The 16,200-nt window shown below is 50.0% G+C and overlaps 1 protein-coding gene across 1 annotated transcript in view; it reads left to right on the forward strand.

Annotated features, from left to right (window-relative positions):
• The window catches only part of PLLP (plasmolipin), a 30,853-nt gene that overhangs the window by 464 nt on the left and 14,189 nt on the right, over positions 1–16,200 (forward strand). The gene's annotated exons all lie outside the window — the stretch shown is intronic.

The raw sequence follows: 16,200 nt of genomic DNA on the forward strand, positions 1-16,200 counted from the left end.
GGTTCCCCAAGCCCCCCCCCCCCCCCCCCCCCAGCTTGAGCCGCTTTACACCGATGTGGAAGGTCTGCAGATACTGTGAGGTTCTGGGGCAGCGCCTGCACCTGCCGGGCTCCCCCCCCCTCTGGAAGCTGGGCTGTGTGGAGCAGCCCCACAACTTTTAAACGGGGGGCCCCCTATCCCAGCCACCGATGCAGCCTGAGAGATTTGTCTTTCCCTGTCCTGAAAAGGATTCTGCAAGAAACATCCCCACTTAAGATATACCTGGTTGTAAAAGAAGGAAGGAAGCTGAGAGCAGTGGGGAAAGTGGGGGGGGGGATGGGAAGAAGAAGAAGAGGAGGAGGAGATTGGATTTATACCCCCCTTCACTACCCGAAGGAGTCTCAGAGCAGCTTACACTCTCCTTTCCCTTCCTCTCTCCACAACAGACACCCTGTGAGGTACGTGGAGCTGAGAGAGCTCTTTGAGAACTGCTCTTGAAAGAACAGCTCTGAAATCACTTGTGACTGATCCAAGGTCACACCAGCAGCTGCATGTGGAGAGGTGGGGAATCAACCTGGTTCTCCCAGATTAGAGTCCACGCCCCTAACCACTGCACCAAACAAGAGGAGTCTACTGGATCTGGAGGGAGAGCTTGTTCCAGGCTAAGGGGAAGAAGACAGGACAGGTGTCAGAGCTGGGCAAAGGAAGCCAGAGAGGCTGAAAGGAGAGTGACGGGGAAGACCTTCCCTTGGAGGAGGGAACTTTGCCCCATTCACCTTCTCCTCCTCCTTTAAAGGGAAGCTATCAAAATCCTCCCTCCCCCAAACAATTAAACCCCCCAGGAGCCGGTCCAGACAAAAGCTCCTTGGTGCCCTGGCATTCACAGGGTGGCTGCGAGTCATGGCAGGGACAAGCAACACACGCCCAGGCCCCCATGGCACCGAAGATGCAGAAGGCCACCGAAAGGAGAGACGGAGCCTTGAGGTGGCCCTGCAGAGGGCAGGAGAAATGGCTTTGGACCCAGAGTCAGGGGAGGCGGGTGATACCGGCCCACACAGGCCTGGGAGGGGGGTGAGCTGGGGCTTCCAGGTAATTTCCGGAGAAAGGGCTGTCCTTCATTTTTCAGTGCTTTGGGTGTGTAAAGGTCACCGCCCAGCATGTACAGAGTGCTCCTGTCTCTCCACTCACCACAACTGGCTCTTGTAATCTGACGTTCATTGCAAAGTAGTTCCAAGCCTTGTTGGTCTGAAGTAGTAGAATAACTTTAGAGTCCAGCGGCACCTTTAAGACCAACAATGGTTTAGTCAAGGTATAAACTTTCGTGTGCTCGTACCTTGAATAAACCTTTGTTGGTCTTAAAGGTACCACTGGACTCTAAAGTTGTTCTATTAATTGCAAGGATTCACGTCCTGGGGTAGTCTCAGCGTATTTCAAGTGAGCTGAGAGAGGGTGACTGGGCCATGGTCGCCCAGGGAGCTTTAATGGCAGAGTGGGAATTCGAACCCAAGTCTCCCCACTCTTAATCCAACACTCTAACCACTGCACTATGTGACACTGGCTCTCGAATATTTCCCTCTCCTTGTTTCATTGCATGCAGGGTGGGGCCAGGGTCCAACATACCTGAGGGACTGCCTTTCCCCACATATACCCCGGAGAGCACTGCGGCCGGGGTCAGGGAACCGATTGACCCTCCCGGCCCCCAAGGATGCCAGGCTCTCTATGACCAGGGCCAGGGCCTTTTCAGTGGTGGCTCCTTACCGGTGGGATGAGCTCCGGGAAGAGATCAGGGCTCTGCGGGATCTTTTACAGTTCCACAGGGCCTGCAAGATGGAGCTCTTCCACCAGGCTTTCAACTAAGGAGCCGCCCTCACTATTGCCATCAAGGAGCCCGGCCCCAGCCTTAACATCTGGCATATACCATTGAGCAACTCAGGAAGACCACTGAGCTGGAACTGTCGACTTGTAAACATCCTTAGTACACCATCACAAGTAATGAACTGAACGATCACTAGGACCTTATGATTTTATGAGTTTCATCCGTATTGCTTTGTTTTAAAATGATTTTATTTGGTTTTATTGGTATTTTGTGCCAATGTTGTAAGCCGCCCTGAGCCTTCTCACGGGGAGGGTGGAGTACAAATTGAATAAATAAATAAATCTATAAAAAACCATTTTCCTGGTTGCAAACCCTCCGTGCAAATCCTCCTCTCCAGAGCTCTGGCAGAATAGGGTCTGGATGAAGGGAGCTATGCCTCCCCCTCCCCCCTGATTTCCTAATGGTTCATGCTGCCCCAGGGATCTGGAACCAGAGGAAGGTCTGTGCTTGCCTTTCGAGGTAGCAAGCTGGCTCGTCAAAATACGACAGCTTGGGTTGGGCTCTGCATCTGCCCACCCACCCGCTGACGACTTCTCCTCCCACTCTGCGAGAACCCACGTGCAGCACGGCTGGCAGGTATGAGGGGCACCAGAATCTGCCCTCCCTGGCACAGGATGAGAGAGGAGGACAAAGGACTCTTCCATGCCCCATGGCCGGGGAGGGGAAGGAGGGCTGTGCAGAGGCTGGTGCAGTTCCAGAGTTCTGCCTCCGCAATCTGCAATCTGTGCCGCCTTAGGAGAGGTCCTGGCAGTGGCACAGTGGCCCTTTTCAGCTGGCACACTTCACCTTAAAATGTTGTTACCAATGTTCCGTCTAAGCTGTCGAGTCTTTTGAGCAAAAATTCTACTTTGTGAGCTACTGGCATTAAAGTTGTGAGCCAGTGATTTGGATACTGCATAAATTAGTTTGCTCTGGAGCCATCCTTCCTGAGTGAAGACAAAAATGTGTGAGCCAGGGGCTAAAAAACTGTGGGCTGGCTCACACTAGCTCAGCTTAGAGGGAACACTGGTTGTTACCCATGTTTGTGGGACTGTTTTTGATTTTCGCAGTAGCCGGTGCAGTAGCCTGAACAGCTCTGACTGACCCTCTCACTCGTCAGTGCTTGGAAGCTAAGCAGGGGCTTCTCAGGGGTCATGTTTGAATGGGTGACCATCAAGGAAGACAGAGGTTGCGATGCAGAGGAAGGCAGCAGCCCACCACCTCTGCTCATCTCTGACCCTGAAAACCCCATAGCCCTTGGACTGACAGGAGTCGGCTGCAATTTGATGACTCGGGATTATTTTATCTGAAGGGTGGCTTTCACACTCTGCCTGGGGGGCACCTTGTAGGATATTGTATATATATTTTTACCCAGTTTGGTGTAGTGGTTAAGTGTGTGGACTCTAATCTGGGAGAACCGGGTTAGATTCTCCACTCCTCCACTTGCACCTGCTGGATGACCTTGGGCAAGCCATAGTTCTGACAAGAGCTGTGCTTGAAAAAGAGCAGTTTCTGTCAGAGCCCTCTCAGCCCCACCTACCTCACAGGGTGTCTGTTGTGGGGAGGGGAAGGGAAAGGAGTTTGTAAGCTGCTCTGAGACTCCTTTGGGTAGTGAAGGGCGGGGTATAAATCCAATCTCCTCCTCCTCCTCCTCTTCTTCTTCCTACCCACCCCTTCCTCCAAGAAGGTCAGGGTGGCATACAGGGTGTCCCACCCCCTCCTATATTATCCTCCTGGTATCCCCTGAAAGTTGGCTTAAATTAATCTATCAAATGACTTTGAGTCAGTAGCTGTTTTATGCGCATTGTGGCCAAGCAGGACTTTGGACCCAGGTCTATATTCTCTTGCATGCTCTTGCACTGTAGAATGCACAATTATGAAAAAGCATGTTTGGTATTTTTAAAGTGGGTTTGAAATGGCTGTGCATGGCAGGTGGCATCCAGTTGGCTGGTGCTCTCCGTGGCGTGTGCCCCGTTTGGGAGCGTGGTGGTGCCTCCGAACACAGAGGAGGGAACATTTGGCCCTTCCGTCTCCCTTTGGCTCCCTCCCCTGGTTTCGAAAGAGAGGCTGGGAAGGAAGCTGGCCAGCTGGGCCCTTTAAGGGGACTGGATTTGGCCTCCAGGATGCGAGTTGCTGACCTCAAATCTGGAATGGAAATAAGGGCGTGGAGCTCAAACCTCCAAGGTTTAATGGGCATGGTTTTATGGTTGTTCCCTGAGGCTGGGGGATCCCTAGCTCAGAATTCTCAACCCTGCTTCTGAAATACCAGGAGCTCTTTGGGGAGGGGGAGCTCTTTTCGAGGACCCGCTATGATGAAGTCAGGCCCTACTCTATGCAAGCTGATACTAGAATAAAACGTTTGCTGGTCTTGAAGAAGCAGTGAGACTCCTATTTATATTAGCGATGACAGGCAAAGGTGACTGCCCCCTCTGGGAAGGGAAGTCACACCGGCAATGAAGAAGCAACAGGCTTGCAGTCTTTGCTTGGTCTTTCTTCCTCGGTGGTTGTGCTCTGTCCCATTCCACCCCACCTGTCACAATGAGACTGGTTTGCAATCCCCCCCCCCCCCCCCGCGTCGTCGTAGATCGGACGTTTTGGTTGGTTGGAAGTGTTCGCTTTGGTTCAAAACAGCCAACGATGGGGGGGGGGGCATTTCCACATCTAGGGGCACGGAAGCAAGTGCCAGGGCATGCATAAACCCCCAGACTAGAGGCAGGTGGGAAGACCAGTGTGACGCAGTGGTTACACTGTCGAATTAGGATCTGGGAGACCCAGGTTCGAATCCCCACTCTGCTATGAAAACTCGCTGGGTGACGTTGGACATGCCATTATCTTTCTGCCTAACCTACCTCGCAGAGCTGTTGTAAGCAGGGCCTTTTAAAAAAAAAAGAGGTGCTGGAACTCAGAAGAGGGAAATGAAGTTTTCATTCTGTATACTGAAAACCCATGAATGCTAAACATTTCAAAAAGAATTTTGTTGAAGAGGTTCTGGAACTCCGTTCCGGCACGTTCCCCCAGACAAAAAGCTTTAGTTGTAAGGATAAAATGGAAGAGAGGAGAATGTTGTTGTAACTTGCTGTAAATGCCCATTGGAGGATCAGTAAGTCCCGGGGAAGGGGATTGCTCAGGATAATGTATTAGAATAATACTTCTGGTCAGTTCCGTCCCACACTAGGGCTAGGCAAAGTGTTGTTCTTGAAATGGATTGGTTTTGGTTTGTACATTATGGATTGGTGTCTGCTTGTTGCTTAGTTTCAGTTGTATCTTTTCTGAGTGGTGCCAGCCACCTCGAGCACAAGATGCAATGGGACACAAAACCGTAACTGAATCAATAAACTCTCCCCACACAGTAGCCATAGTTGATCAAGATCAAGGGGCTGATGTTTGTCTAACGCTGATTGGAGGGCTGTCTCAGAAATACGATACAGACCCGGGCCGGGCTCCTGGTACTTTGGTGATATACCATACGTCTCTGCCATGCCTTGGTCTGCAAACAATCTCAAGGCAGGTTCTGCAAAATGCAGAAAGTCTTGGAAGGATGCCAGTGCTACTTTTTTCAATAGCCTTTTGTGCTGAAAGGCTCATCCATAAATGACTCCTCCATCAGGGGTTGGTGCTGGGTTTTGGGAAGCTTTAGGCAGGGAGTTTCCAGGGCCTTCCTCTCTTCCTCTGCCCATCACCAAGACCCTCCCCCGTGTCCGCCTTCCCTCCCACCCACCTGCATGCCTTCCACCTGCTTGGGTATCCTTCCCTTCTCTGCTCATGAGCCATCCCACTGCCCAAGCTCACGGCTGCTTACAGCCCCTTCCCCAGTGAGGTGGTGGAGAACTAGCATGTGAGTGTTCAGGGGGCACTGGCAGAAGTTAGCCCACCCAGAAATCCTGGGCCCTGGCAGCTCCCCACCCCAGGTGTGCTGATGTGAACCCTGGATGCAGTTGATAAGGAAATCTAGTTTGTTACAACTTAACTTTAGCTATAACCGTAACAAGATAAAAGGATGTGCTGTAATAGAAAATAAAAATCATGGTACCCATTGCGATCAGGAGCAGGGCCTTTTCAGTGGCAGCACCCCAGATGGGGAATACCCTCTCTTTAGCAAACTGTGTGTTATTCTTTCGGAGCTAGGCAATGACACCCTGTCCTGTATGTCTTTTGTCCAGATGGGGTCCCATGTTTCTCAGTATAGCCTTCCTGGTAGTTAAAAAAGGGACATTCCTAACTCTTTCTTCTGTAGAAAAACTGGCATGATGCAATCTTATGTTTCATAAGCCACTGGAGAACCTTTTGTTTGATGGGGAGGGTATCAGTATTTTGCATAAATAAATAAAATGCATGCTTTGGGCACTGGGTGGTGTTAGATTTCAAAACCTTTACAACGTATTTACTATCACATCTTGCTTCAGGGATCTATGCAGGAATGGCTGTTGAGGAATTAATGCAAAACAGAGAAACACCGTGAACAAATACAAACTAGAAAATTAATGATTTTATAACCAATTTATACATAACAATAATAATTTTAATTTTTTTTAAATATAATTTTTATACATGTATGAAATTAAGCAACTATCTGATGCACACAAAAATACATACAAACATAACAAGTTAAGAGACAATATGCTGGAATGAAACAATTTTTGTACATGGTGTTTCTCTGTTTTGCATTGTTCCACCGTGGTCCCTGTTTTTGTTGAGGGATTAAGGCAGGCCATGTGGACATCAGAAAGCTGAATTTGTTTTCTTGTTCCTGATTCGTACTTTCTAGTTTCTTGTTTGTGGATCTAACCATAAATGTTGATTTGGGATGAAGAGCTTTTTAAGTATCATGAACGTTTATGGTTGGATTCACAAACAAGGCAGTGGGAACAAACTTCAGACTTGTTTTTGCACATGGAGAAGGAACTTTTGGGTTGATGTGTGCTGGGTCTCAGGCAGTAACCCCTGGTATGAAAATTGGAGTGTTGCAGGTATCACAGAGTACCCATGTTTTCAGTGCTGAAATGTTGAAGACTGTGTTCCTCTGTAAAACAAAGGGGATAAAGACATACAGAGAGACAAAGAATGTCAAACATTGGAGTGTCTGAGGAAGTGTGCGTGCACACGAAAGCTTACACCCCAAATTAAAATTTGTCGGTCTTAAAGGTGCCACTGGGCACAAACTGTGTTCTTTTTTTGGGGGGGGGGAGGTGGTGTGAAGTATTCCTTCACGGCCAGATCCCCACGGACCCCTCTTGCAACAGCCCTGCTCAATGTTCCTTCTTCCCTATGCAGTCTCTTGGCCACAGTTCCCGCCACCCCTGATCTTTTCCTCTCTTGGCAGACATCCATCCCAGGGCCAAGGCACAGCCCCCTTTCCTTGGCTTGTAACAATGCTGCTTGGGGGCTGGAGGAGGGACAAGTGTGGGCGTCGCAGGCACGCGGACTATGCCAGCCATGTGAACAATCCGGAGAGGCAAAAATGAGAGACGGGACAGAGAAGAGGAGTGTTTGGTGTGTCAGGCAGGGTCACTGTGGCCCGAAAAAATTGGGGGAGGGTGGTGGTGGGGCCAGGGTACACATGATGCACAAGAGCGGGTACAAGGGAGGGAATACAGGGATGTAGGTGGCTGGTGAAGCACTGTTTTGACATACAGAATGGGGACACATCACAGGTTAAGTGGTTAAGTGTGTGGACTGTAATCTAGGAGAACCGGGTTTGATTCCCCACTCCTCCACTTGCACCTGCTGGGTGACCTTGGGCAAGTCATAGTTCTGGCGCAGCTGTTCTTGAAAAAGAGCAGTTTCTGTCAGAGCTCTCTCAGCCCCACCTACCTCACATGGTGTCTGTTGTGGGGAGGGGAAGGGAAAGGAGTTTGCAAGCCGTTCTGAGACTCCGTTGAGTAGTAAAGGGCGGGGTATAAATCCAATCTCCTCCTCCTCCTCCTCTTCTTCTTCTTCCTCTTCTTCTTCTTCTGTGCTTGACATCTTCCGTTTTAGAGTCTTGAGCAGCAAGCCTGGGAAAGGGCTGTGCTGGGAGGGGTGCCAGCCTGCGGGTGGGACCTGGGGTTCCCTCAGAGTCACAGCTCATTTCCAGACTACAGAGATCAGTTCCCCTGGAGTATTTGGAAGGTGCAGAGGTCATTTTGGGGGGGAACGCTGGGGAACGCAGTTCCCCCGGTGAGGTGCAGGGGGCAGGGCACATGATGAAGCCCCGCCCCCTGCTTCCGGCCGCCCCGCTTCCAGCCCTCATTCAGCCAGGAGGAGGCAGGAGAAGAGGGAGGGTAAGTTGCTTCCTCCCCGCTTCTCCCCACCCCTGCCTGCCTGGGGCCAGGGAGGGCCTTGGCGGGGCTTCCTCGCACTCCCGCCGGCCTTGCAGGTCCACCGCCGGGCCCCTGATGTCAGGGGGTGTGGCATATGCTAATGAGTTATGCTAATGAGTTCCCCTAGCTCTTTTTCTACGAAATGACCCCTGGGAAGGTGGACTCTATGACATTGTGCCTGGCCTTCCCCGGGCTCCACTCCCAAAACTCCAGGAGTTTCCCAACCTGGAACTGGCAGCCCTAACCTCTTATCTCCTGCCAGTGGGCTGGTCATGGTTTGTCTGTTTCTAAGGTGACTTTGGGGGATTAAATGGTGCTTTTCCCATGTTAAATTTATTTTGGAAGGTTTTTTCCTCCATTCCTATTTTGAAGAGGAGTGTGTTTGGACTTTTGGCACACAATGTTTTCCTCGGGATCATCTCTGGGTCTGGTGGAGTGGCATGTTCTGATGTTCCACAATTCCCAGTTGCAACTGGGGCTGCAGCACGGGGAGAGTGGGGCAGGGGGGTTCGGCTGTTTTTCCTGCGGGGTGAAACAACCCTGGTGGGTATTGAGGGCGGGGAGATTCCTGGAGATTAGTGGGTGGAGCCTTGCGAAGGGTAGGGTTTGGGGAGGGGAGCAGGCTTGCCAACCTCCAGGTGGTGGCTGGAGATCTCCCACTATTACAACTGAACCCCAGGTGACAGAAATTAATTTACCTGGAGCAAATGGCCACTTTGGAAGGTGTACTTTATGGCATTACATCCCCCCCCCCGAAGTCCCTCTCCTTCCCAAACCCCGCCCCACAAAGTACTGTGCTAGAACCAAAGTCATTGAGGTGTAATGCTTCCTTTGGCCACAAAAGGCTAACACGGCTCTGGACTGGAAACAGCCAGTTCTTTTGAAATTTAATCTTCAATATACCCAAATGGCTTTGAACCACAATCCCCATCTCTTGAAATCAGTCATGGTTCCCCCCACCATCATTGTTATTATCGACACCTCGAGTCGGCCACCTCTGAGGCCTGTGAGATCGCCAAGAGCAGCTTTTCAGCTGCGTGCCTTTGGCTTCCTGAATAGGTTGCTCTGGGTTTCTTCTTGTTTTTGTTTGTTTTTTAAAAAAACAACAACACACAGCTATTGTGGGATTTGGAAATGGCTGACATAAAAGAAAGCATTGTCCACACCGAAGGGACAGCAGGGACTCTGGGAGCTGGAGCGTTTGTGCTGAAGACAAACAATGTCTTTTTTTTGTTGTTGTTCAACAGCGTTTCTTTCACGGGCACAAGCAATGTAGACTTTTGTAGAGTCACTGGTGGTAAATCAAGAACCCGGGCAGCTGCTTTAATGGCGTCATCCTCCTACCCATCAGCCAGAGTTGCCAACTTCCAGGTGAGGCCTGGAGTTTCCCTGGTGTTAAAACTGATCTCCAGGCTTGAAGAAGAAACCATCAAAAATTCAATGATAGCCTGGATAAAAGAGTTAGGATATACTTTAGAAGCGGACCACTGGCGTAAAACATGGAGGTCAATAAAATATATGAGAGCGACGGCCTATAAAGAAAATATATATAAAATGTTTTACAGATGGCATTGGACCCCTGTTATAGTTGCCAAATGCTTTCCGAAAACTTCTAATATATGCTGGAGATGTGGAAAAAATATAGGATCATACCTTCATATATGGTAGAGGTGTGGTAAAATACAATCTTATTGGAAAAAAATATACAAAATTTTCTTAGAGATATTCAAATTAAATATCCCATTAAATCCTGAAGTAGACCTGTTAAATATGATTCCGGATAATATAAAAAACCACAAACATATAGTAGTTTACACCTTAACAACAGCAAGAATTTTGATAGCTAAATGTTGGAAGTCGAAAGCCATACCATCTATAAAAGAACTCAAATGTAAGATTCTGGATATAGCGGAAATGGACAAACTGAGTTTAGCATTGAATAACAAACCAGAAGATGTTTTTTGGAACAGATGGAAGATTATATATGACTAGCTAAAGCACAAGAAGAAAGAATGAAATGTGATTAAAATGCTAGTTAAAATAATAGATTAGAGGAAATAAAGAAGATTATTATTTTAAAGAAATGTATAAACGTTAAATTCATCTATGTATATATTTTGTGAAATGAAAATGTGAAATGGAAATGTGAAAATAAATTTATTAAAACTGATCTCCAGGTACAGAGATTAGATCGCTTGGAGAAAATGGCTGCTTTGGAGGGTAGACTGTATATCCTGCTGAGGTTCCTCCTCACCCAAACCCCAGCCCACAGGCTCTGCCCCCCTCCCCAACCTCCAGGAATTTTACAACATGGAATTGGTAATGGTACTGTCAGTACTCAGTAGCGATTTGAATAGATGCTTGCCTGACTTCTGATCACAAGCAGGGGCTCTTGGCACTAGAGAGGGGGAGCTGAGAAGTGTGTGTGGGGAACCACCTCCTAGCTGTGGGGCCACACTTGGGTGTGTGTGGCCCCTGTTTACTTCAGTGAGGCTTGGGCATGAGCAGGGGTCGTTCGTAGAAAAAGAGCTAGGGGAACTCATTAGCATAAATCATTAGCAAATGCCACACCCCCTGACATCACCGGAAGTGTGTCATAAGGCCACACACCCCGCCCCCAAAGGTGCCGGCCGCCGGCCTTGCAGCTCCACTGCCGCGCCCCATGAGGGGCCCAACGGTGGACCCGCAAGGCCGGCGGGAGTGCAAGGAAGCCCCGCGAAGGCCCTCCCTGGCCCCAGGCAGGCAGGGGTGGGGAGAGGCAGGGAGGAAGCAACTTACCCTCCCTCTTCTCCTGCCTCCTCCTGGCTGAATGAGGGCCGGAAGCGGGGCGGCCGGAAGCAGCGGACGGGGCTTTGTCATGTGCCCCACCCCCCGTACCTCACCCGGGGGAACTGCGATCGCCCGCGATCCCCCCCGAAATGACCTCTGGGCATGAGGCAGAATCCAGTACCAAGATGTCAGTCCCAGTGACTGACACATGAATGTGTGAACCTGCCTTGTATCAGCCCTGTTCACAAGTTACAGTGAATGCATGTGGAATCCCTGTGTACGTTTAATTAAAGCCCACGTTTAGCCCGGTACTTATCCCAGGTTTCATTTGTAAAGTCAACATGTATTGGCTGTTTCTTAACAAACACACACATGCAAGATGCATGTGCGTTCACTCTAACATATAGAGCAGGGCTATAAGGTTAGACCCTTGATGTACCAAGGTCAGTATTGTCCGTTGTGACCGGAAGCGGCTCTCACATGGAGGTCTTTCACATAACCCCATTCTTGCTCCTCTTAATTGAAGATGGTGGGAATGGAACCCAGTATACATACAAAGCCATGGCCCCATTGACCACACAAAGTGGGGTTCTACTGAGTCAGACCATTGGTCTATCTAGGTCAGTGCTGTCTAGTCAGGGTCCCAGGTGGAGGTCATCACATTACCTTCGACCTGATCATTTTGACTGGAGATGCTGGGGATTGAACCTGGGACCTTCTGAATGCAAAGCAAATGCTCTGCCACTCAGCCATGGCCCTGTCAATCCAGCTGCATCCTCAACCTGGGCACTGGTTCTTGGTCATGCCTCATTGTGGTAGAAATCCTAGCATCTGAGCATATTGGTGCGGTTAGGAATGTCAGCCCTGGCAGAGAACCTCTAGACCTGCTTAAAAACAGTGGATGAGTCTGTAAACCCCTCTTCCCTCCACTCTGTTTCTCTTCCCGGCTCCTGCTTACGATCCTGTGTGGCTGCAGAATGTGGGACTTCTCTGATCACTGAAGCGACCATGTCTGTGCTAACTTACAGGGTGGCTCAGGAAGGAAGGGTGGAGGAAGTCAGCTGACCTTCTCTCCCCAGGACAGCAGGGGGTTAGAATCAGCCACCTCTGTCTAGCCAACCACGACTCCCACCCCAGCAGATAATCAGCACTGGGCAAGGCTGCCCCAGGTTGCCTTTGGCAGGGATGGAGCCAAAAGGAGAGGAGTTTTGAAGCCTTCCCAACCTTTCAGTCGATTTGGTGATCTCTTGGATTGGGTGGGAGTCCACATACACACTGTTAACCTCTATCTCCCATCTGTAACATAGGGGTAAAAACCCTAGCCTACCTTACAGGACTGTTGTAAGGATCATTGCAATGATATATGTGAAGTATTTTGAAAGCTAAAAGCATTCTACTGATGCTAAACCCTCTTGTATTCTGATGTCCATCTGCTTAATCCCCCCTGGGCTAATGAAAGCAAAGGAAGGTGGTGCTTTTATCTCTGAAGTCAATAGGTTGGACATTGAGCCTTTTGTGGGACAGGTCCATCAACTCTGTGAGGCTAGGCCATCAGCAGGTAACCTTGTACATTTCCATTCCCTGGGAGGCAAGAAAAAAGCTCAGATTATGGCACTAGCTTCAGAATCTACCTTCCTGAGAAGCTCAGATTTCGCTTTTTTAAAAAAAGAGAACAAGTTTCTAGTCCTCATTATGTAAAAACTGGCTATACTCCTTCAAGCGTGTATCAGATGAAAGTACAGCGGATTTGAAGATGATTTTTATGTTGAGATTACATACTGTCCTGGCTTTGGCTTGAGGGCAAGGCAGATGCACAGTTGTCCCAAAGCTTTTGAGTTGTGGTTAAGGTGGAACACTTGCTACAGTTGGAAGACAGGGTTTGATTTCATGCACACTCAGGGAAACAATCAGGGCAAAGGTTCTTCTCCAAAGTCTCAATGTGAGAACACTCAGTGGCAAGTAGATAGGGTTGCCAGGTCCAAGTTGGGAAATACCTGGAGATTTGGGGGGTGGAGCCTGAGGAAAGTGGGGTTTGGGGAGGGGAGGGGCTTCAGTGGGGTGTAATGGCATAGAGTCCACCTTCCAAAGCAGCCATTTTCTCCAGGCGATCAGTTGTAATAGTAGGAGAACTCCAGCCATCACCTAGAGGTTGGCAACCTTACAAGCAGAGTCTATTTTGGGGGCGAAGTGATTAAATATAGAGTTAGCCAGAGGCAGATGTGACTTCTTAGAGTTGTGGATCCCATTTGAAAGCTCCCTTACTGCATTCAGTCAAAACGTTTTCCCCCCTCCAGGGCTGAGTTTTGAAAAAGAAAGGGAAAATAACCCTGTCTGCACAGCAAAATCTGTACAGAAATAGAGTCCGTGCAGCACTGATTGGCTAGCACCTTTTGCCATTACCCTGAAATATCACCTGCTCCATTCCCTGGTTAACAGGAATGAATGGATAAATGTAGATGGGCAAGACTGATGGCTCAGGGACAGAGCATCTGCTTTGCTTGCAGAAGGTCCCATGGTTGATCCCTGGTATCTCTAGTTAAAAGGCTCAAGCAGTAAGTGATGTGAAAGTCCTTGACCAGGGAGTCGGGACCCTGGAGAGTTGCTGCCAATCAGAGCTGACCAGACGTGGTACAAGACAGCTTCACACCTTCAGGGGTTCAGTCATCATCTGAACCAACCAGTCTAAAGGCCAAAAACCATTGCTCAAAAGAGCTGCAATGCATTCTCTCTCTCCCTCTCTCAATGAAATTTTGCTAACTTCCTTGTAGGGCTAAGGGAAAGTGTTTTTAACCCTCCCCTCCCCTAGGTGTTGTAACCCCTGCCCCCCCGGTTGCATGTTTGTTTGTTTTTAATCGTGGGATTCTGTCTCAGACTTTGCCGATGTGCCTTGGCTTTGAGCCACACTGCCAGTTAGCAAGGGGGTGCCAACTCCCATCAGCCCGCACTATGCAAGGGGCACAGTGGGAGCCTGGAGACCAGACCACAAGCTCAACGGAGGGGCCAACCATGTCGGAGACCATTACCCTGAAATATCACCTGCTCCATCCCCTGTTCTGCTTCATGCGTGCACACTCCAGACAGGCAGAACAATGGGCTCCAGGGACAGATCCCATTTCTTTGAGGAGGTTGGAATAGGCTGTGGTGGCTGAGTAACCACGGAAACCGACACCCAGGGCTTGCGCACAGGTGCTTTGGGAAGAAATCAGAGCAGCCGTACGGCTGTGGCCTGTTTGGCAAGTTTCAACCCGAAGAATCCCTGGCGCTGTGACCTCTCTCCTGCATCAGCTGCTGTAAGGCCCCCTTTCTCTCTGTGGCCAGGATTAGGTCCGGTCTACACAAACACACTCAGGGCCCTGACCTGGATGGCCTAGGCGTGGCAGTTCTTTCCAGATCTCAGAAGCTGGCCAGGATCGTCTCTGATTCGTACTTGGATGGGAAACCACCCAGGAAGAGTGGGGCCGCCATGCAGAGGCAGGCAATGGCCAACGACTGCTGTTTGTCTCGTACTCTGCAAACCCCATGAGTGGTCTCTGTACATTGGCTGCTGTTCAACGGCACTTTCCACCACCACAAATACGGGGGGGGGGATACAATTCTGTGCAATACCACTTAAACGTGCCCCCAAAAATCCCTTCAATAATTAAAGACCCCTAGCAGGTCAGAGAAAAAAGTTCTAGCTCAACTCTTCTTTTGCTGGGCTACTTTTCTACTGCTGGCTGACTTTTCGGGTAGACACGAGTGCGAAAAATGATATCCCCCCACATGAAGCCTGAAATGGTGTTGTCTATTTTATTGCAGACCCAGCCCCAGGACTCTACCACCTCATTCTCTGGCATGGGTTGATCAGGGCGTATACAGTGGAGTTTGCCAGCCAGCTATGTTTTTTTTCTGTGTGGGGAGCCAATGAGATTTTTATGTATTTATTTGTTTTTTGTATTTATATCCCACCCTGCCTGCAAGTGGGCCCTGGTGGGTAACAACATTCCAGTAATACAATAAAATAATTAAAAGTTAAAACACATAATAAACATTAAATTGGAGGTCACAGTTCAAAGACAGAAATTACCTGGCTGCGAGAGGTTCCATGGCCCATTAGTAATGGCTAACTGTTATTGAATGGGTGACAAAATCTCAGGGAGGCCATATATGGACACCTGCTGCCTCATCCAAAGGCCTGGCAGAACAGCTCCGTTTTGCAGGCCCTGCGGAATGGAAAGAAAGATGTCGTGGTTAGAGTGCTGGGCTAAGACTGGGGAGACCCAGGTTCAAATCCCGACTGTGTGGTGAAGCTTGCTGGGTGATCGTGGGCTAGTCCACCTCTATCAGGGTTGTCGTGGTGTTATGCATTGTTACTGTGCCTGAGCTTCGTGCCAAGTTTCACAGTCTGCAAGGATCCTGAGATCTTCCTTTTGGTTGGCTGTTAGTGTAGCAGGCCAATCAGGAGATGACATAGTTTTGGAGGGAATTACTATTATTGGTTCTCAATATGAAGAGGTATTTGTATTGAATGCAGCTAATGCCTGAGCTTTGTGTTAGACTAGGAATAAGGCCTGTTGTACAAATAAATACAAGCTCTAGACAGAGGCGAGGGAGGAGGGCTGGCCACGCTTAACCCGCCAAGCAGGGGCAGGGTGCGCTGCAACAATAGCCTCCAGCAGCTCTGGTGTGTCTCCGCAGACAGCCTTCCCGGTGGCGGTGGGGTGGGAGAAAGCCGTTTGCTGCAGAGAGGCAAGGAAGGAATGCGACGATGGCACATGGCTAACCACATCCACACTGGATCGGCCCCGCAATACTTGCGCTTCTTTCGTCGGCTTCCCTGCCCTGCCCCTCTATTTTGAAGGTGCTGCGGTGGCAGACCAAGGCAGCATCGCCCGTCAGAAGCGCCCCCTGAGGCGTCACCATTTGTTGATGCGATGGGGGGTCTGGAGCAGAGTGGGGCAAGTGGGGCTTCTCTGCCGCAAAGGAGCAGTGGGCGGTGGGCAGGGGCAGGCAGCGGCAGTTGAAAGCTTTGGCGTTGGCGGCGGCAGCAGCAGCAGGAGTGCCTGGGGCCTCAGCAGCAGCCAGCTTGCCCCTGTTCCGGTAAACCCCCCACCAAGCTCCCTCTCCTCCTCCTTCAGTAGAGTGCCGTGGGGTTGTCCGTGGCAGGTCTCTCGTCAACGTCGGCAAGCTAGAGCATGGGGGGGGGGGTCTGAAGCGGGTAAAGCCAGGTTGCGGCAGCAACCTGGAGCGTTGTTGGGGGGGGTCTGAAGCGAGTCGAGCCGGAGTCTCTGTCTTCTGAGGGGACCGGGTGCGGTGGCA

The sequence above is a fragment of the Gekko japonicus genome, unplaced genomic scaffold (genome assembly GCF_001447785.1).
Source record: "Gekko japonicus isolate JY-2015 unplaced genomic scaffold, Gekko_japonicus_V1.1 scaffold1029, whole genome shotgun sequence".
Taxonomy (NCBI): domain Eukaryota; kingdom Metazoa; phylum Chordata; class Lepidosauria; order Squamata; family Gekkonidae; genus Gekko; species Gekko japonicus.